The sequence below is a fragment of the Mustelus asterias genome, chromosome 9 (genome assembly GCF_964213995.1).
Source record: "Mustelus asterias chromosome 9, sMusAst1.hap1.1, whole genome shotgun sequence".
Classification (NCBI taxonomy): Eukaryota; Metazoa; Chordata; class Chondrichthyes; order Carcharhiniformes; family Triakidae; genus Mustelus; species Mustelus asterias.
In genome coordinates this window covers 113,640,942-113,663,668 of record NC_135809.1, presented here as the reverse complement: position 1 = coordinate 113,663,668, position 22,727 = coordinate 113,640,942, and the positions used below count along the sequence as shown (strand labels likewise).

Below are 22,727 nucleotides of genomic sequence, written 5' to 3'. Positions count from 1 at the left end.
AGCGGCGGGGGGGTCTGGGGGTCGGAGCGGCGGGGGGTCTGGGGGTCGGAGCGGCGGGGGGTCTGGGGGTGGGGGGAGAGTGGCTGGGGGCTGGGGGGAGAGTGCCTGGGGGGTGGGGGGAGAGTGGCTGGGGGCTGGGGGGAGAGTGGCTGGGGGGTGGGGGGAGTGTGGCTGGGGGGAGAGTGGCTGGGGGGTGGAGGGAGAGTGGCTGGGGGGTGGGGAGAGAGTGGCTGGGGGGTGGGGAGAGAGTGGCTGGGGGGTGGGGAGAGAGTGGCTGGGGGGTGGGGAGAGAGTGGCTGGGGGGTGGGGAGAGAGTGGCTGTGGGGGGTGGGGGGAGAGTGGCTGTGGGGGGTGGGGGGAGAGTGGCTGTGGGGGGTGGGGGGAGAGTGGCTGTGGGGGGTGGGGGGAGAGTGGCTGTGGGGGGTGGGGGGAGAGTGGCTTTGGGGGGTGGGGGGAGAGTGGCTGTGGGGGGTGGGGGGAGAGTGGCTGTGGGGGCTGGTGGGAGGGTGGCTGGGGGGTGGGGGGAGAGTGGCTGGGGGGTGGGGGGAGAGTGGCTGGGGGGTGGGGGGAGAGTGGCTGGGGGGTGCGGGGAGAGTGGCTGGGGGGTGCGGGGAGAGTGTCTTTGGGGGGTGGGGGGAGAGTGGCTTTGGGGGGTGGGGGGAGAGTGGCTGGGGGGGGTGGGGGGAGAGTGGCTGGGGGAGGGGTGGGGGGGAGAGTGGCTGGGGGGGGTGGGGGGAGAGTGGCTGGGGGGGGTGGGGGGAGAGTGGCTGGGGGGGGTGGGGGGGAGAGTGGGTGGGGGGAGAGTGGCGGGTGGGGTGGGGGGAGGTGAGGGGGTGGTGGAGAGCCCGGGTGATGCGAGTGTGGGAGGGGAGCGGGCCCCCGGCGCTAATCCACGCTCCTGCCTTACCTCCCCCGCTCCGCGTGCCGCCCTCGGGCCGATCCCTGTCTCCCAGCCGTCGCCGTCGCCGCCGCCGCTCCCGCTCCGAGTCCCGGTCTGCCCGCCTCCCGCCCAGCGCCCGCCTCCCCCTCTGTGCCAGACACCGATTGGCCGCTCTCCGCCAACTGCGGCATAACCCCGCCCCCAGGCGCGCATTCTGACCAATCATTTGGGAAGCTGCTGCGATTCTGCATTTCTATTGGACAAGACACATATCAATCAACTACAGGGGCGGTGCAATAGCCTGAACTCCCATTTTCTATTGGATAGTATCCATGTCAATCAGCCCCTGATCATGACCTCACACGGATTTAGATTCCTATTGGGGGATACCGATGTCAATCAACGGCTGGGCGGTTCGTGCAGCCACGCAGTTGGAATGTATTGGAGCATTTGTATGTCAATCAACAACAGGTTGGCCGCCTCAGCGGCGTGTTTAGCTTCTATTGGATGATATTTATGTCAATCAAGCTCTGGGCGGCGACGTTGACGGGGGTGCCGGTATCTATTGGATCATCTGGATGTCAATCAACCTAAGGGCGGGACTTGATGCTTATCTGAGGTTTGCATTGGGGGATATCGTTGTCAATCAATCGATGGACTGCCCCTTGGACTCCATCTGTTGATTAAAAGGTGTGTCAATCAACCACTGGAGAGGTCCAGCAGCAGGAGTGCAGTTTCAGAGTTTCCTGAGAGAGTCCAAAAGATGACCAAAGGGATTTGGGAGGGTCACTGTGGGGGAGAAACTATTTTCTTTGATGAATGCTGTCCAGAACCAACCTTAAAATAAGAGCCAGACCACTTAAGAATGATGTCCAGAAGCACTTCTTCACATAAAGGAAGAGCAGGCATCTGGAAGTCTCTCCGGCAAAAGCTGTTGAGTGTTATACAGCTATATGATTCTTAAGGAATTAGGAACTAATCTGCACATCTACATCCAGGGTGCCACATTTACAGCAATCAGGTGCAGTGTGTCAATCCACGTGTTTAAAGTTTATTTGGAAAATCTGGCCAGGGTTCTGTCAAAGGGTCATCTGGATTCGAAATGTCAACTCTTCTCTCTCCTTACGGATGCTGCCAGACCTGCCCAGATTTTCCAGCGTTTTCTCTTTTGGTTTCAGATTCCAGCATCCACAGTATTTTGCTTTTATTTTAAAGTTTATTTATTAGTGTCACAATTGGCTTACATTAACACTGCAATGAAGTTATTGTGAAAATCCCCTCGTGGCCACACACCGGCGTCTCTTCGGGTACACTGAGGACACTTTCGCACAGCCAATGCAACTAACCAGCACATCTTTCGGAATGTGGGAGGAAACCAGACCACCTGGAGGAAACCCATGCAGACACGGGGAGAATGTGCAGACTCCGCACAGACAGTGACCCAAGCCAGGAATCGAACCCGGATCCCTAGCATTGTGAGGCAGCAGTGCCATCCATGATCATAGAATCCCTACAGCACAGAAGGAGGCCATTCACCCATCGAGTCTGTACCGACCACAATCCCACCCGGGCCCTACTCCCGCAACCCTCATTTACCCTGCTAATACCCCTAACACTAGTGGGCAATTTAGCATGGCCAATCAACCTAACCCGCATAGCTTTGGACTGTGGGAGGAAACTGGAGCACCCGGAGGAAATTCACACAGACATGGGTAGAACGTACAAACTCCACACAGACAGTGACCCAAGGCTGGAATTGAACCTGGGTCCCTGGCGCTGTGAGGCAGCAGTGCTAACCACTGTGCCACCGTGCTGCCCCAAATGTTGAGTTATATGTAGCTTTCAAGTCTAAAACGTAGTTATTTTAAATGCAGGGAACCAGTACACATAACTATGTGGTTGGGGTTCAATTGAAAATTTCAAAACTGAGATTGATCATGCTATGTTCAGGATTTCCTGTTGACAGAGATATCTAAGGGGACGTTAACTCCAATTAATCACATTGATTCTGTAACCCTTAATATTCTATCAATCTCAGACTTATAGAGTGTTCAATTGAACCTAGCCTGAACAGATTAAGATGAGATTTGATAAAGATATTCAAAATCTTGAAGAGTTTTGATGGTATATATATATATGCAGAAACTGAAGGCCTTGTTGGAAGGATAGTAACAAGAATCATGGAATCCCTACAGTGCAGAAGGAATCCATGAGGACAAAAATTTAAAATAATAGGCAAAAGATCCAGGAGGGAAATGAGAAAAACATGTTTTATGCAGCAAGTTGTTATCTGGAATACGTTGGCTGAAAGGGTAGTGGAAGCAGATTTAATAGTTACTTGCAAAAGGGAATTGGATATAGACTTGTAACAAAAACATTTGCAGAGCTTTGGGAAAGAGCAGTGAGGGAGTGAGACTAATTGGATATCTCCTTCAAAGAGCCAACACGGGCACAATGGGCCAAATGTCCTTCTGTGTTATATTGTTCTATGATTGCCTGTCTGCAAAAGGCACTTGAATTAACTAACATTTTACACAATGGTAAAAAATGTAATTAAAAGTTGCTGGAAAGAAACCTGTGGTCATGGACTGGAAGGAGCAATAGCGCCCCTTAGTGTTAGGGGAGGTCTCAAGGTTCTCACAATGAGTTTCAACCTCAGTATCTGAACTTTTTTTGTCTGCTTTTTACCTGGACAGAATTTCCAGGCAGTGAGCTGCTCAGGTGTGGACTACTGTCGAAAATCTAGGTTTCCACAAATGTGGTGAAATTTCGCACAGTTGTTCTCACTTTAAACCTGGGATATAGATAAAAGCTGGAGACATACAGCCTCATTAAAACAAAATCTAATTTGGAGAGCTGCTTCCTGGAAATGGGTTGGTTGTCCTCTTTTTAGGGAAATGGGTTGGTTGTGAGGAGGAGAAAATTAGTGACTCAAGATTAAGAGAAAGGAAAGAAAGACTGGCATTTATATAGCACCTTTCAAGACCACAAAACGTCGCAAAACACTTTCCAGCCCATGAATTGCTTTTGGATGTAGTCACTGTTGAAATGCTGGAAATCATAGAAATCATAGAAACCCTACAGTGCAGAAGGAGGCCATTTGGCCCATCGAGTCTGCACCGACCACAATCCCACCCAGGCCCTACCCCCACATATTTACCCGCTAATCCCTCTAACCTACGCATCTCAGGGGCAATTTTAACCTGGCCAATCAACCTAACCCGCACATCTTTGGACTGTGGGAGGAAACCGGAGCACCCGGAGGAAACCCACGCAAACACGAGGAGAATGTGCAAACTCCACACAGACAGTGACCCGAGTCGGGAATCGAACCCAGGACCCTGGAGCTGTGCAGCAGCAGTGCTAACCACTGTGCTACCGTACCGAAATGCAGCAGGCAATTTGCAGACAACAAACTCCCAACAAACAGAAGTGTGATAATGACTGGACAGCACCTCCGACAGTGCAGCATTCCCTCAAGTGTGAGTTTGATCTCCCTACTAAAGTGGGGCTTGAACCAACAGCCTTTGACACAAGGGGTGCAACCCACTAAACCACAGCTGACACTGTGATATCAAGAGATGCAAAACTCTATAAGACCCTTAATATGTTGATAAATGTAGATTTTCTAAAAAAAAGAATGCAATAAGCACTTTATGCTTGCATAGTTTATTGATTTTGAAATTTATATGTGCAATGTTAGTGTTATAATTTGGGAGAACATTTAAAGAAAGATTGTTGCTAATTAAAGGTATGAAGTTGTATATAATATTATTTATGCACACAGATGTGGAAAATACATCAATCTCAACAATGAATAGATAACCTGTTAATACGAATAGAATTTCAACGATGTAATCTTTCTACTGTTTACTAGACTGTGTTAACAAAATTTATCTGATTTAATTTCCAGGTAAATTAATTTAAATTATTATCTAAATTCGTTGATGAGAAATCATTTGTGGGTCAGTGGACGTCTCTATCTCTTTCACCCCTTGAGTCAGAAGATTATGGGGGAGTACCAGAAACCTAAGCATATAATCAAGGCCGACACTCCAACATAGTTGTGGAGGCTGTGATGCATTGTCAAAGGAGATATCTTTCAAATGCATTGTTAAACAGAGGCTCCCTTGGCACTATTCTGAAGAACAGCAGGGACATTCTCCCGAGTGTTCTGGAACCAACATTTAGAATCATAGAATCCCTACAGCGCAGAAAGAGGCTATTCGACCCATCGAGCCTGCGCCGACAATAATCCTTCCCAGGTCCTACCCCACAATCTACGTATTTATCCGGCAAATCTCCCTGACACTAAGGGGCAATATAGCATGGTCAATCAATCTAACCCTCGCATCTTTGTACTGTGGGAGGAAATCGGAGCACTCAGGGGAAACCCACGCGCTCACGTGGAGAGCGTGCAAACTCCACACAGTCACCCAAGTCCGGAATTGAACCCGGGTCTCTGGTGATGTGAGGCAGCAGTGCTGACCACTGTGCCATCCTAAAATATATTTAAACATATTTACAGAAAATTAGGTGTCAACCTGGTGACTGACGCTACAGCACAGCACTACTTGCATGCCAAAGAGCAACTAATAGACAGAGCTAAGCTATTCCACAACCAATGGATCAGATCTAAGCTTTGCAGTCCTGCTACATCCAGCCGTGAATGGTGGTGGATAATTAAACAACTCACTGGAGAAGACTCCACAAATTTCCTCGTCCTCAATGATGGAAGACCCCAGCACATCAGTGCAAAATATCAGGCTGAAGCATGCACTACAATCTTCAGCCAGAAGTGCCGAGTGGTTGATCCATCTCAACATCCTCCGTAAGTACCCGGCATCACAGAACCAGTCTTCAGCCAATTTAACTCACTCCATGTGATATCAATGGCTGAAGGCATTGGATACTGTAAAGGCTATGAGCCCTGACAATTTTCCGGCAATAGTACTGAAAGACTTGTGGCCCAGAACTTTCCGCGCCACTAGCCAAGCTGCTCCAGTACAGCTACAATACTGGCATCCGCCCAGAAATGTGGAAAATTGCCCAGGTGCATCCTGTATACAAGAAACAGGACAAATCCAACCAAATACTGCCCCATCAGTTTCTCTAGATCATCAAGAAAGAGATGGAAGAGGTCATAACAGTGCTATGAAGAAGCACTTGCTAGGCAATAACCTGCTCACTAACACTCAGTTTGGGTCCCGCCAGGGTCACTCAGCTCCTGAGCTCATTACAACCTTAATGAAAACATGAACAAAAGAGCTGAATTCAGCTGTGAGATGAGAGTGACTGCCCTTGACATCAAGGCTGCATTTGAGTATGGCATCAACTTGACCTCGAAAAACTAGAATTAATGGGAATCAGGGGAAATACCCTTCACTGGTGGGAGTCATACCTGGAAGATGGTCGTGGTTGTTGGAAGTCAATCATCTCCAATCCAGGAGGTCACGGCAGGTATTATCCCAGGCTCAACCATTTTCAGCTGCTTCATCAATGAACTTTCTTCCATCATAAGGTCAGCAGTGGGGATGTTCACTAATGATTGCACAATGTTCAGCACCATTCATGACTTTTGGCAATGACCAGCTCCAACAAGAGAAAATCTAACCATCAACGCTTGACATTCAATAGCATTAACATTGCTGATTCCCCCGCTATCAATATTCTGGGGATTGCTATTGACCTGAAACTGAACTGGACCGGTCATATAAATGCTGTGGCTACAAGGGCAGGTCAAAGGCTAAGAATCCTGCAGGGAGTAACTCATCTCCTGACTCCCCAAAGTTTATCCACCATCTGCAGGAGTGTGATAGATTACTCTCCACTTCACAGCTCCAGGAATCCGGGTTCAATTCTCAGCTGGGGCCACTGTCTGTGTGAAGTTTGCACATTCTCCCCGTGTCTGCATGGGTTTCCTCCGGGTGCGCCTGTTTCCTCCCACAATCCAAAGATGTGCAGGTTAGGGTGCATTGGCCATGCTAAATTCTCCCTCAGTGTACCCGAACAGGCGCCGGAGTGTGGCGACTGGGGGATTTTCACAGTGACTTCATTGCAGTGTTAATGTAAGCATATTTTGTGACTAATAAATAAACTTTAACTTTGAGTTTTAACAAATAAAAGAGGATAGCTTTCCTTGTAATTAACCCACCTAACTAAAAATAATAAAATGCACTCTGAATTTTGCACACAAATGCACACACTCAAAGTTTGCGCACATACAAATAGATTACAGAGTGTGGAAGGGTAGACTAAGGAAGTTAGATTCCAGTCTATTTAAAGGGGTATATGGAGGTTGGTGACTTGGCTTGCTACAGGCTGAATTTGGTGGTCCTACTTCTTCTGGTTGGTGGTCCTGATGCACCCCTACACGAAGGTAAGATGAAGATGCAGTCAGACAGCTTATCTGTTCTTCTGGAGACAGTCACGCTTCTTTCAGAAGCTTTGTCCAGGGCCCCTGCATTAGACACAATCAACTGACAGGTTCAAAAACTTGCAAGTTTGATGGAGAGAGAGAGTAACCCATTCAGGTCCTTGTTCCTTCAGCGGCTCGGTTGTTTGGCTTGTTCTACAGAAAGCACACAAAAGATTGGATTGTCACATGATCTTCACATTTCAACTGCCGAGGAAACCAAATAAGGGGGTGGCCCTTGTATTCCAATTGTAATCCGATTAGATCTCCCTCTCAGCCAAGGTCCCATTGTTCAGGTGATTATTGCTAACTCTACCCAGTTGAGTACCTAAATGAGTATCTGGACAGTGTGCTTATGGAATAGAAGGTGTGGTTTATTTTCACATTCCCCCCTGAGGTCATTGCTTTTGATGTTTTTCTGCAGACAGGTAAATCCATCCCACTGGTTTTGGAACCTAGAAGGTACAGTGGTGCAAATTGTGTAGCTCTCTTGGGATACAGGCTCAAGTCACTGAAATGTGGCTTTATTTTCTGGATTAAAAAAATCAATTTGGAGTTTCTAACCAGTAGATGCATAAAGCAATTTTTTTACATAAAGCATGTTTTCATGAAATTATATTCTGTGTGAATCACAACAGAATGGGACCCTATGGATAAACCTGTGATCTGCTGCTCCTTTGGTGCTAGTGGCTAAATTCTCAGATCGTGTTGACAAAATAAGACTGAAGCAAGTCAGATAACATTATATTTTTTGCAACCTCTTGTTGAGACTAGATTGGAAGACGCTGATTCAGAAGAAAGAACTGGCTACAATTACTCAGGAGTCAGCTGTAAAGGAACAGATAAAGTAAAGCAAAACCACAAGCTTGGGTGACCACAAACAGGTCCCAGCCGGGACAATACATCAATGGACCCACTCGGAGGCCTGCTTTATAAAGGGCTCAGGATACGAGCTCCACCTGGTAAAGTAATTACCAATCAACAGGGTGCTCGTATTCTACAAGCCCTGCAGGGAGGTCAATCAGTGATTCCCCATGCAATTTCTGGGGCTTATCATACTGGCAGTATGTCCCACACTGCTGTATGCAGCCAGTGGAGTGTTTTTGCAGTGTTGGTCACTGTTGTAATGTCGGAAATGTGGTCGCCAATTGTCACAGTTCCCTCAAACAGCAATACGATAACTGACCAGATAATCATAGAATCATAGAAACCCTACAATGCAGAAGGAGGCCATTCGGCCCATCGAGTCTGCACCGACCACAATCCCACCCAGGCCCTACCCCCATATCCCTACATATTTACCCGCTAATCCCTCTAACCTACGCATCTCAGGACTCTAAGGGGTAATTTTTTTTTAACATGGCCAATCAACCTAACCCGCACATCTTTGGACTGTGGGAGGAAACCGGAGCACCCGGAGAAAACCCATGCAGGCACGAGGAGAATGTGCAAACTCCACACAGACAGTGACCCAAGCCGGGAATCGAACCCAGGTCCCTGGAGCTGTGAAGCAGCAGTGCTAACCACTGTGCTACCGTGCCGCCCAATATGATCTTGTAGCAATATGATAATGATCTCGTAGCATTTTTAAACAAATACTTGGATGTGCATTTGAGGTACCATAAGTTGAAGAGTTATGGACATAAAGCTGGAAAGTGAAATTAGGCTGGATCACACCTTCACGGTTGGCATAATGGGCCAAATGCCTTCCTTCCGTGCTCTAACTTCTCTATGTTTCTACACTTCTACAATTTGTTTTAGCAATGCTAGTTGAGGAATAAATATTTGAGTATTTACACTGATGCCTTTCACAACCTCAGGATGTTGCCAAAATGTTTTACAGCCAGTGAAGTACTTTTTGAAGCATAATCACTCTTGTAGAAAACACAAGAAGAATTTGCTTTTGTATAGCGTCTTTAACACAATAAAGCGTAGAATTTTCCTTAAAAAAATGGCAGTGTCAGGTCCTGACTGAAAACCAATGTGTTTCTCCCCAGAAACACAGCTAGGTTTTCACTCCAGATCTTCTGACATTTTGTCAAGGAAAAGCAGCACAGCATGTTTTGTGCCATCATTCTAGAGGGGTGAGGCCTGATAGAGTCAGCAAGGCCAGCTCTACAGAGATCAGGGCGCCCTTTCGCCCAAAGCTCAAAATAAAAGCCCCCCTTCCACCACACCGATATCAGGCCCACCCACCCCCCCCTACAGGTGGACAACGGGAACATCTCCAACCCTTGACCATAGAGGGGCAACCGCCCTTCCCGCACCACTCTAAGTTCAGGTCACCCCCACCCTCCTACCCCTACGCCACGCAAGCATCAGGATGTCCTGCACCCCCCCCGACACAATCTTTACCAGTCTTGGGTCATCAGTGCCCCGTCTACATCCATCCCCCATCTTTGCTGGCATCTGGGCATCAGTGCCTGCCCCCGTCTACTGATCCACCGCAATGCAGGTACAGCCCCCACCTTCACCACCACCCAGCCCTCCCCCACACCCAATGGGCATGAACCTGATTGCATCATCGGGAAGGGCCCAGGAATATCGTGTTTGGAGGTCTCGCCTGCACAAATCCTGTTATGGCCCCTCTCACGAGGGTTAGTGACCATAACGGGATTTGCACCCGTGGCGAACAGGCCCTGAAAATCGCAACCAAAATGTCCCAGCGTGCTTTTTGGAAGTATTATAAAGATAAGTATAACACCAAGCCACTGAAGGAGATATTGACTGGGTTTTTCCAGGCCAGTTCAACAGGTGCACAAATCCCATTATGGCCACTAACCCTCGTGAGAGGGCCATTCATTCTGTGCTCCCTGCCACTGTGTAATCAGGTTCGTGGCCAGCGAGGGTGTAAATCTGATTTCCATCAATTTAAATATATTGAAATATGCATAAATGTCTTTATGTCATAGCTTCTGCATTTCTTCTTTGATCCCCCCTCCGCCGCCACCACCGCCCCCCCCCCCCCCCCCCCCCGCCAGTTCCTTTGCTGGAGTGATGTCAGGGCATCAGGAACCACTACTGATTTCCGAAAACGGAAACCAGCCATGATGGCATTGCTGGGGGCGGGGTCAGAGGTGAGTATAGCCCCCCGGTGGTAAGGGAAATGGCTGCCAGTGCCCTAGCGCCCTGGCATTCCCCACCACCCCACTCCCCCACCCACCCCCCTATCCTGGCAGGGTCAACCTGGGAGTGCCAACCTAACTTCAATTTGAGATCAGGGTTCACTTTAAAAAGGGCTAAGTAGATCTCTGTGGAGCAGGTGTCTTTAAGCCCCGCCCCCTTGAGAAAAATGGCGCAAAACAGGCCCGCCCGCTCTTCTCTGCCAAAGTGTCAGAAGATCTGGAGAGAAAATCTGCCTGTTTCTCTGGGGAGAAATACACTAGTTTTCAGTCAGAATCTGACACTTTTCCCTTTTTTTGGAAAATTCCACCCATTAGCTCAGATGACTGAAAGATTTTGAGGAGAGTCTGAAAGAAGGGAAGCAAATTAAAGGGATGGAGAGAGGGTATTCCAGGTAACTGAAGCATAGCCACCAGTGATTAAACAATTAAGTAGAACCCCTAATTTTGATTTGACTTGATTTGATTTATTATTGTCAGATGTATTAACAAACAGTGAAAAGTATTGTTTTTTGTGTGCTATACAGACAAAACATATCGTTCAAAGAGAAGGAATCAAGAGAGTGCAGAATGTAGTGTTACAGTCATAGCTAGGATGTAGAGAAAGATCAACTTAATGCAAGGTAAGTCCATTCAAAACTCTGACAGCAGCAGGGAAGAAGCTGTTCTTGAGTCGGTTGGTACGTGACCTCAGACTTTTGAATCTTTTTCCCGAAGGAAGAAGGTGGAAGAGAGAATGTCCGGGGTGCGTGGGGTCCTTAATTATGCTGGCTGCTTTGCCGAGGCAGCGGGAAATATAGACAGAGTCAGTGGATGGGAGACTGATTTGCGTGATGGATTGGGCTACATTCACGACCTTTTGTAGCTCCTTGTGGTCTTGGGCAGAGCAGGAGCCTTTCCAAGCTGTGATACAACCAGAAAGAATGCTTTCTATGGTACATCTGTAAAAGTTGGATATGCCAGAATTAGAGGAGTGAAACTACCTCAGGGGGTTGTGGGACTGAGTCATTTCCTTTTTTAGACTTTGTAGCGACACAACGGAGTGGTTTGCTAGGCCATTTCAGAGGGCATTTAAGAGTCAACTACAATTCTGTGGGTTTGGAGTCACATGTCAGCCAGACCGTGTAATGATGGCAGATTTTCTTCCCTAATGGACATTAGTTTCTATGACATTAATTCCAGATTTATTAGTTGAATTTAAATTCCACCACTACTGTGGTGGGATTTCAATCCATGTCACCAGGGCATGAGCCTGGGCCCCTGGGTGACTGGTCCAGTGACATTACCACTGTGCCAGCTCCTTTTTTTTGTCTCATCCAACCACCCACTGCTCCTCCGCACCCCTCACCTTCATGACAAAGACCTCAAATATTCAGAGGATAGAATGTGAGGATTCAGCCAGAGGCATCTTGGAATAGTTGAGTCTAGAGGTAACAAAGGCATGAGTGAGGGAACCTGGATTGTTTCATGGAGTCATAGAGGTTTACAGCATGGAAACAGGCCCTTCGGCCCAACTTGGCCATGCTGCCCAGTTTATACCACGAAGCTAGTCCCAATTGCCCACATTTGGCCCATATCTCTCTTTGCCCACCTTACCCATGTAACTGCTTTTTAAAAGACATAATTATACCCATCTATACTACTGCCTCTGGCAGCTCGTTCCAGACACTCATCACCCTCTGAGTGAAAAAATTGCCCGTCTTGAACCTTTTGTATCTCTCCCCTCTCACTTTAAACCTATGCCCTCTAGTTTTAGACTCCCCTACCTTTGGGGAAAGATATTGACTATCTAGCTGATCTACACCCCTCATTATTTTATAGATCTCTATAAGATCACCCCTAACCCTCCTACGGTCCAAGGAAAAAAGTTCCAGTCTATCCAATCTCTCCTTATAACTCAAACCATCAAGTCCTGGTAGCATCATTGTAAATCTTTTCTGCACTCTTTCTAGCTGAATAATATCCTTTCTATAATAGGGTGCAGATCGAAGTCTGCAAAATTATGAGAGGCATAGATAGGATGTATAGTCAGGCGTTTTCCCAGGGTGGAAGGTTCAAGACGACAGAGATTTAGGGTGAGAGGTGGTAAGTTTAGGGGAGACGTGCGGAGAAGGTTTTTCACAATGATGGTGGTGGGTGCCTAGAACGCACTGTCAGTGGAGCTGGTGGAAGTAGGCACATTAGCGGCATTCAAGGTGTATCTTGATAGACACATGAATGAGAGGCGAACAGAGGGATAGAAACCATGTATCGGCGCAGGCTTGGTAGGCCAAATGGCCTGTTCCTGTGCTGTATTGTTCTTTGTTCTATATCCTTACTGTGTATGACAACTTAATGTTGCAACAGTCTGCGTTAGTCTCAGGCAGTTGCCAGTGAGAAGGATGGTGTCAGTAACAAGAGAATGGAGAATGAGCAGTCTGAGAGTTTAACAACAGTAGAGGAATCAATGAAAATAGGATGTTAACTATGTTAAGAAACAAAGGCAAAGGGCATTGTTTAATGAAGTGCCAAGTTCACTTAGAAAGAGGGGTGGCAGGGACACTGGGGTAGTAGGTAGAAAGCAGACAGATGTAATGTTGCATTATGTAAATAAACCTATTATCAAGAAAAGGAATTGTGTCTAGTTTCATACTGCACCATCTGGCTTGGGATCCAATTAATTGTCAAGAGAGTTGGTGGTGAGGTAGATCCGGGTGTCAATCGTGTGTAAAACACAGCAGACAATTTACACACAGTAACTCCCACAAAATATAATAACAACCAGATCATCTGGGTTTTTTTTTTAAGTGAGGTTGGTTGAGGGATAATTACTGCTCAGGACATTGGGGAGAACTCCCCTGCTTTTCGTCGGAAGAGATGTCACTCACCATGGTGTCCACCTGAGGGGACAGACTGGTCTTTGCTTTTAAAGACTCATCCATATGCCTGACAACTAAGTCTTGGCCCAAATCATGCACTAAATTAAACTGAACAAGATACAAGAGTGCAGACTTCACGTTGTGCAAGAAACGTAATGGCTGTTGCTCAGCTTTAATGAGGAGTGGTGGTTCAATGCTTTCGTGATCATGGCATTGCAGAATGCTGATGATTATCTCCCAGGGAGATCGTGCCGACATAGCCACAAGGGTTCAATTACAGGAACATCTTGTCAGCAACCTTCACAATAAAGGGAGTGGTTGAGCTACATTCATCAGTCAGAGAACATCTGCCTGAACCTGTACTGCAACTCGCGTCATCTCAGACTAAGGATTTTTATTGGGCATCAAGTAATTGTTGTTAAAGGTTATTTCAGAGGGACGGAAATGGTAAAACTAGAGTTTGTGCCTGTTGCATACATCACACACATATTAGATAACAAAGAAGTATTTATTTCCACAGAGTTGTCACCCTTAGGAATCAGAGCTTGCATCTGTGTAGCAACTTTAAACTAGCATAAAGTCCAGAAGCATTTCACAGCACCTTTATCAGGCAACAATGGATACCAAACAACATTACAGAATTTACAGTGCAGGAGGAAGCCATTCAACCCATCAGACCTGATTTTACCATCAAAACTTGGTAAAGTCGGGCGTGAGGCGAGTAGCGCAATCCGCGACCACCTCTGTGGACGTTCCCCCTTTACCAATGGCCGAAAATGGTGGCAATCGGGACCGTGCCTAAAATGGGCACGATGTCAATTTAAATGCATGCAATTAATGGGCTGGACGCCCAACTTTACCAGCACTTCCCCCTTTACCACAGCGTTCACCTGTCCAGATTCGGCACGAAACAGACATGGTCTGAGGAGGAAAGTTCAGAGCTTCCGGCGGTTCCCTGACTCAGATCGGTGTTGGGGGGTGGGGGGAGGGGGCGGTGGTTGGAGGAGGCTCAGATGGCTCTCTGGTGGGGGGGGGGGGGCAGGAGAGGAGGTGGGGGTGGGCAGGGGGGTCCGCTGCCACTCTGCGTGCAATTGGTGGGGGGATGGGGGGTCCACTACCACTCTGCGTGTGATCGATGTGGGGGGAAGGGGGCCACAATCGGTCTGGGTACCGAGGGGGGTGGGGGGATAAGGGGGTCAGTTATGCTGTGGGGGTGGGCCAATGTCTGTGGGGGCCAGGGGGAGGCATTATCCAGCCCGGGAGCGATATGTCAGGGAAGAGTTTTTCTATTTTTTTACTGTGCATGCGCAGCTGAAGGCTCCGAGCAGAGCTGCAGTGTTTTGGGTGCATTAAGCCCCACCCACAGGCTCCTGCAGCGCGATTCGGAATCACTGATTTTTTTTCAGGCCGAGTGCGTATGGGGGGGTGCCAGAGAACAGGTCTAAAAGTCGGATCTGAAACATTCCCAGTTTCAAGTCCGCCCAGCGCTTATAATCAAAATGGTGAGATCGGGCCCATCATATCTAAATTGGTTGAAAAGTGCTATCCAACCCAATCCCACTTTCCAGCTCTTGGTCCACAGCCGTGTAGGTTATGTCAGTGTCTATCCCGGTATTTTTAAAATTTGATGAGGATTTCTGCCTTTAACATCCTTTCAGGCAGTGAGCTCCAGAGTTCCAGCACTCTCTGAATGAAGGAATTCACCTCAACTGCCCAATAATTCTTCTGCCAATTACTATAAAGCTATGCTCCCTGGTTAGTGACCTATCTGCTAAGGAAAAAGAGCCTGTATATTCACTCCATCTAGACTCCTCATAAATCTTTATTCCTCAACTTATCCTCCCCTTAAGCCTCCTCTGTTCCAAAGAAAAGAACCCTAGTCTATCCAATCATTCCTCATAGCTAAAATTCTCAATTTCTGGCAATATCCTTGTAAATCTCCTCTGTAGTCACTCTAATGCAATCACATCCTCCAGGTAATGCAATGAGCAGAACAATGATTTGATTTGATTTATTATTGTCACACGTATTAGTATACAGTAAAAAGTATTGTTTCTTGCACGCTATACAGACAAAGCATACCATATTTAGAGCAGGAAAGGAGAGAGTGCAGAATGTAGTGTTACAGTCATAGCTAGGGTGTCGAGAAACATCAACTTAATATGAGGTCAGTCCGTTCAAAGGTCTGATGGCAGCAGGGAAGAAGCTGTTCTTGAGTCGGTTGGTAAGTGACCTCAGACTTTTGTATCTTCTTCCCGACGGAAGAAGGTGGAAGGGAGTATGTCCGGGATGCGTGGGGTCCTTAATTATGCTGGCTGCTTTTCCGAGGCAGTGGGAAGTGTAGTCAGAGTCAATGGATGGGAGGCTGGTTTGCGTGATGGACTGGGCTTCATTCATGACCCTTTGTAGGTTTTTTGCGGTCTTGGACAGAGCAGGAGCCATATCAAGCTGTGATACAACCAAAAAGAATGGTTTCTATGGTGCATTCGTAAAAGTTGTTGAGAGTCATAGGAGACTTGCCAAATTTCCTTAGCATCCTGAGAAAGTAAGAGGCGCTGGTGGACTTTCTTAACTACAGCGTCAGCATGGAGGGACCAGGACAGTACTGTACACAGTTTCAAGGGGTGACCAAAGGATCAAAAGGACGTTAAGGAGCAGATTAACAGAGGAGAGACAGGAAGACAGATTTAGGGAAGGAATTCCAAAACTTTGGCATAGGCAGCTGGAAACACAGCTGCAATGATGGAGTGAAGGAAATTGGGAATGCAGAAGAAGACATAGAACTCCAATGTCCTATGTAAACTTTAACTCATCCAAAATACCACTAGTTTTGAGATATCTTCATGGCTTCACCATTCCTAATTCTGTAATCTCCTCCGCCTCTATGACCCCAAAACCTTGCTGCCTTTACCCCTCTTTCCTCCTATCAGATGCTCCTTAAAACCTTCCTCTTTGACCAAGTTTTTGGTCATCTGTCCGATTATCTCCTTATGTGTCTCTGTGACAAATGGTGTTTGATACTGCCCCCTGTGACGTGTGTTGGGGCAAGGTGCTGGATAGTTGCAAGTTGTTTGTGGTATTATTATTGTCAGCTTAAACCATGTGCTGTAGTTAGATGGCACAGTGGTTAGCACTGCTGCCTCACAGCTCCAGGGACCTGGGTTCAATTTCCAGTTTGGGTCGCTGTCTGTGTGGAGTCTGCACGTTCTCCCCGTGTCTGTGTAAGTTTCCTTCGGGTGCTACGGTTTCCTCACACAGTCCAAAGATGTGCGGGTTAGGTGCATCGGCCATGCTAAAATTGCCCCTTAGTGTCCCGGGATGTGTAGGTTAGTGGGATTAGAGGGGTAAATATGTGGGGTTACAGGAATAAGGCCTAGGTGGGATTGTTGTCGGTGCAGACTCAATGGGCCAAATGGCCTCCTTCTGCACTGTAGGGTTTCTATGAAGTCTCCAGAGTGCTACCCACTGAGCCAGGCTGACTTTCAGGGCCCAATGCTAACACTGTCAGATACTTTTGAATAAAATGCAGAGTACTTTAAGAAGCATTGTCATTAGGCACCACACTAAAACTGTAGGAGGATAAAAGGCATTCATAAATAAAACAGTTGGGTAGTGGTGATGCAATGGGCAATGGCTATTTATGTTTTACTGGTGAGCAGAGTCTTTTAATTCACAAACGATGAAAGGGACAAATGAGTTGTGTGGGTGAATCTCAGAATTTTCATATGAATGGTTATCGCTCATAATTATACCATGTTGGTTTCATTTAATATTTAAAATATTAAATGAAACCAACATTTTTAAACATCATGTACTATTGTGGTATTATGATATTTTAAATAATGATGTTTTGTTTATGCCAGAGACAAGTTACAGTGATGCTAAATCACAGTTGCCATGATTAGGTTATAGTTGTTGTCAGCTATAACTTAGTGGGTAGATCTCTTGTCTCTGAGTCAGAAGGCTGTGTGTTTAAGCCCCACTCTGGAAACTTGAGTACCAAATCCAATGCAGTGTGATACTGAGGACGTGAGGTGTTGTCACTCAGACAAGCCACAGTCCTTATAGCCCATTGAGCAGATGTGGAAGACCTCATACCACTGTCGCAAAGAAGGGCAGTGCACACTCCTTGGTGCCCTGGGATAATATATATCCTGGGACAATATTTGTCCCTCAAACAATGTCACAAAGTCGGATTACCAGGAGGCATGGTGGCACAGTGGTTAGCACTGCTGCCTCACAGTGCCAGGAACCCAAGATCGATTCCAGCCTTGGATAACTGTCTGTGGGAAGTTTATAGGTTCTCCACGTGTCTGCGTGGTCTTCCTCCCACAGTCCAGAGATGTGCGGGTAAGGTGGATTGGCCATGCTAAATTGACCCTAAGTGTCCCAAGATGTGTAGGTTAGGGGGATTAACGAGGTAAATATATGGGGGTTACAGGGATAGGGCCGGAGGTGGTTGGGCCTGGGTGGGATGCTCTGACAGAGAGTTGGGCTGAATAGCCTCCTTCTGCACTGTAGGGAGTCTGTGAATTCTATGAATGAATTGCGAATGAATTACAATTGATCATACGTTGTTGTTTGGGGAAGCTTGCTTTGTGCAAATTAGCTCCTGCATTTCAAGCAGTTGTTTTATAGCTAGAAAATGCTTTGTGACAGCGTGAGGCTTTGAGAAGCGTTATTTGAATATCCCTATGATAAAGACAGATTGGGAAGTATTTTTTTAAAATCATTCGTAGGACACGGGCATCGCTGGCTGGCCAGCGTTTATTGCCCACCCCTAGTTGACCCTGGAGGGCAGTTGAGAGTCAACCACATTGCTGTGGCTCTGGAGTCACATATAACCAGGTCAGGACAGCAGATTTCCTTCCCTAAAGGACTTTAGTGAACCAAATGGGTTTTTACGACAATTGACAATGGTTTCATGGTCGTCAGTAGATTCTTAATTCCAGATATTTTTAATTGAATTCAAATTCCATCATCTGCTGTGGTGGAATTCGAACCCGGGTCCCCAGAATATTAGTTGAGTTTTTGGATTAATAGTCTAGCAATAATACCACTAAGCCATCGCCTCTCCTGGTATAATGCTAGTATGCATAATATATACTGGGGCGACGGAGGGGTGGGGGAGGGAGATTGTTATGCCTTGTTAAAGTAAAGTATATCGCCTCTTCTGGTCTCATCAAATCAAAAGATATGATGGTATAAGGCCCAACATTCATGACTCAGGTGTCTGCTACCAGAAAAATAAAGCATCCAGAAAACCCAACTCCATATCGCTAGCTCTTGTTGATTATCGCTCCCTGGCATTTAATTCAGTTCTAGCAATCCTCACCGGTCCTGATGTCTACTGTCCTGAAGTAGCATACTGAAAGGGTTAAGCGACAGAGGAATTCCTGAAATGTGCAATTCAACAAGGAAGTAAGCAATCCTGGTTCTAATTATGGGGGAATGAATTAGCTCAAATGCAAAAATACTCAGGTGGAAAAGGGTTAATTACAATAAATGAAAAAGAATCTGATCCGGGAGAACTAGAATCAAAGACTGGTGATTAAAAAAACAATCAGCAATAGATGAATTTTAGGCCTTCAAAGAAGAGATAGTTTGGATTCACATTCACAAAAAGGAGAAACGCAAGTCATCTTAAGCTAGAAGCTTCCTGGATAACTAAAGATAGGGAGATTAAAATGAAGCCAAGAAACAAAGCTAATGATAAATTTTAGGTTAGTATTCAGTAGAGAACGGAGCTGATTACAAAAAGTACAGAGGAAAAATATAAAAGGAAATAAGCAGGGCCACAAGAAATTATGAGGCTGGATTTATGGTAATGTAAGATGGAACGCACAATATTTTATGATCATATAAATAGGAAAGGTGTATCAATGGAAGCGTGCTGCTGATTAGGAACCAAAAAAGGACATCTTGTGGGGACAGAATGCATGGCTGAGGTACTAAATGAATACTCCATGAATACCTTCTTAAAGAGGACGGAGGATGCTGTCAACATCACAGTAAAGGAGGTGGCAGTAGACTGACTTGGATTAAAAAAAGGAGGTCCTAGCAAGGTAGGCAGTTCCCAATGTACAAAATGTCACATGGTATACATGGGATGCATCCTGCCTTTGCTGTGGGAAACACAGTAAGAAGTCTCACAATGCCAGGTTAAAGTCCAACAGGTTTATTTGGTAGCACAAGCCACTAGCTTTCAGAGCGCTGCCCCTTCATCAGGTGAGTGGGAGTTCTGTTCACAAACAGGGCATATAAAGACACAAACTCAATTGGCTGGAGACAATACACATCTCTTTAACCTGTGCTTAACCCTCTCTCCACTCACATTGTCTGTACCTTTAAGACTTGATTACCTGTAAAGACTCGCATTCCAACCATTATTTTGTAAATTGAGTTTGTGTCTTTATATGCCCTGTTTGTGAACAGAACTCCCACTTACCTGATGAAGGGGCAGCGCTCCGAAAGCTAGTGGCTTGTGCTACCAAATAAACCTGTTGGACTTTAACCTGGTGTTGTGAGACTTCTTACTGTGTTTACCCCAGTCCAACGCCGGCATCTCCATATCTTTGCTGTGGGAAGCATGGGTGAAAATTGCAGAGACTCTGCCCACAATCTTTCAATGCTCTTTAGCTTTGGAAGTGGTTCCAGAGGACTGGGGGATTGTAAATGTTGCACTCCTCTCCCAAAGAGAGGGAAGCGTTAAGATCAATAATTACAGGCCAGTCTGCCTAATGCCATTGGTGAGGAAACTTTTAGAGACATTGGCTGGATTAAAAATTGGCAGTAAGAAGTCTCACAACACCAGGTTAAAGTCCAACAGGTTTATTTGGTAGCACAAGCCACTAGCTTTCGGAGCGCTGCCCCTTCATCAGGTGAGTGGGAGTTCTGTTCACAAACAGGGCATATAAAGACACAAACTCAAGACACAAACTAAGTTTGTGTCTTTATATGCCCTGTTTGTGAACAGAACTCCCACTCACCTGATGAAGGGGCAGCGCTCCGAAAGCTAGTGGCTTGTGCGACCAAATGAACCTATTGGACTTTAACCTGATGTTGTGAGACTTCTTACTGTGTTTACCCCAGTCCAATGCCGGCATCTCCACATCATAAAAATTGGCGGCAGGCTCCCCAGCAAAACTTCCGAAGGCAAGCCCAAAACCAGTTAACCAGCTCATCCTACTTTAAAATTTTGGCCGACATGCCTTTGAGCGAAACTTCCGCCCATTCTCCGGGATGAAGTCCCACCCCATAGAGAGCTGCCGAGCATTCAGAAGCTGGCATCTTTGCAGTACCAGTAGCGCCACTGAGAGCAGTGGCTACTGCCTGTACTACAGCTAGGTTAAGGAAGGGCATTCAGCAATGGACCTGGACCTCCAGGTAAGTCTGGGATCTCGCCAGGACTGGGCTGGCGTAAAGGGGATGATGGGTGTAATGACTTTAATAAGGCCCACGATGTGGACCTCATAGAATATGAGCTCCCAGATTAAGGCAATAAAGGCTTGTCCAATTGGGGAGCCCTGCCTGTGTGGAGTGTCACATTATGGGGATCAAGAGTTGTCATGCCGAGCCAGGGCCGCCGCTCCATCTTGGTTGAACTTTATCATGGCCACCTAGGAGTGACCAAGATGAAGATGCTTGCAAGGAGCTATGTCTGGCGGCCAGGCATGGATACAAACATAGCCGCGCTCGTGGGTCAGTGTCAGCAATGCCAACAAACGCAGAAATTACCACCCGCAGCTCCGCTACACTGTTGGGAATGGCTGAGTAAGCTGTGGACTCAGCTACACGTTGATTATGCCAGTCCGTTCCTGGGCTCAAAGTTCGTTATAATTGTAGATGCCCAGTCCAAAGGGTAGACGAACACAGAGTGCATTTGTTGAATATGACAACGGCAGTAGAGAAACTTCGTGCCTCCTTCACGACACATGGGATCCTGGCAGTGCTGGTTTCCGATAATAGACCGTCCTTTGCCAGCCAGGAATTCACCTACTTTATGAAGTCAGATGAAATTCGACATATTAGGACAACGCCACAACATTCATCATCCAACGGCCTTACGGAAAGAGTGGTCCAGATTTTGAAAGCAGTCTTAAAGAAACAGTCTGCAGCCTCTTTGGACACCAAACTTTCCAGATTACTGTTCGACTACAGACAACTCACCTTGCAACTACCAGAATAGCGCCAGCTGAGTTGCTCATGAGCTGATAGCTCCATACCAGGTTGAGTCTGATCATCTCGACCAGGGGAAGGCATGTTGGCTGGGATAGGGGGGAGGATAGACTGTTGAATTGGGGGGGGTTCTCCGATCGCCAAATTGGCACCGGGGACCCGGAAAGGTGATACACCCCTTTTCACTGGCATCAGCCCACGGGATCAAAGTGCGAAGATCGGATGAGGGCCTCATGGGGCACTACCTGCCCACTTTAGGACCTCCGTTGAATCTTGGACAGGCAACCTGCCGGAAGCTCATAAGATCAGTGCAGAACAGACTGGCTTGTGGCAGTCACGTCACCCACGCCATGGCACCCGATTTTACAGGTCCACCCACCTGCTTTCCCACTCAAGGGTGCTGTGTAAAATCCAGCACAGTAATCTGGACTGTTGGAGTGTGAGCATTGAAGCAGTGCTAAATAGTCAGAAGTCAGTGCTAAGGGAGCGCTGCACTGTCAGAGGGTCAGTACTGAGGGAGCGCTGCACTGTCAGAGGGTCAATATTGAGGGAGCGCTGCACTGTCAGAGGGTCAGTACTGAGGGAGCGCTGCACTGTCAGAGGGTCAATATTGAGGGAGCGCTGCACTGTCAGAGGGTCAGTACAGAGGGAGCGCTGCACTGTCAGAGGGTCAGTATTGAGGGAGGGCTGCACTGCCAGAGTGTCAGTATTGAGGGAGCGCTGCACTGTCAGAAGGTCAGTACTGAGGGAGGGCTGCACTGCCAGAGAGTCAGTATTGAGGGAGCGCTGCACTGTCAGAAGGTCAGTACTGAGGGAGCACTGCACTGTCAGGGGGTCAATATTGAGGGAGGGCTGCACTGCCAGAGGGTCAGTACTGAGGGAGCGCTGCACTGTCAGAGGGGCAGTACTCAGAGAGCGCTGCACTGTCAGAGGGTCAGTCCTGAGGGACTGCTGCACTGTTGGAGGGTCAGTACCGAGGGAGCACTGCACTGTTGGAGGTGCTGTCTTTCAAATGAGGGGCCAAACTGAGGTCTATTTTGCCCTCTCAAATGATTGTAAAAGACCCAAAAGCCAAAAGCTTCAAAATAAAAGCATGGGTGTTCTCCCCAGTGTTAATGTTTATCCTTCAACCTGCATCCCTAAAAACAGATTATCTGGTCATCATTGCTCTTGTGGGAGCTTGCTGTGTGCAAATTGGCTGTTGCATTTCTTACATTTTAACAGTGGTCACACTTGAAACAGTACTTTTTTGGCTTTCAAGCACTTTGAAGCAC

General features: G+C 47.1%; 1 protein-coding gene across 6 annotated transcripts in view; it reads right to left on the bottom strand.

Annotated features, from left to right (window-relative positions):
• far1 (fatty acyl CoA reductase 1) overlaps positions 1 to 1,011 on the bottom strand; it is a 108,868-nt gene extending 107,857 nt beyond the window's left edge. For 3 of the 6 annotated variants that reach the window (XR_013498777.1, XM_078220906.1, XM_078220905.1), the window contains exon 1: positions 908 to 1,011. The gene's annotated coding sequence lies outside the window, so the exon portion shown is untranslated. The remainder of the gene's footprint in view (positions 1 to 907) is intronic. The other 3 variants (XM_078220903.1, XM_078220907.1, XM_078220908.1) reach the window with 1 other exon arrangement.
• Positions 1,012 to 22,727: the final 21,716 nt, after the last annotated feature.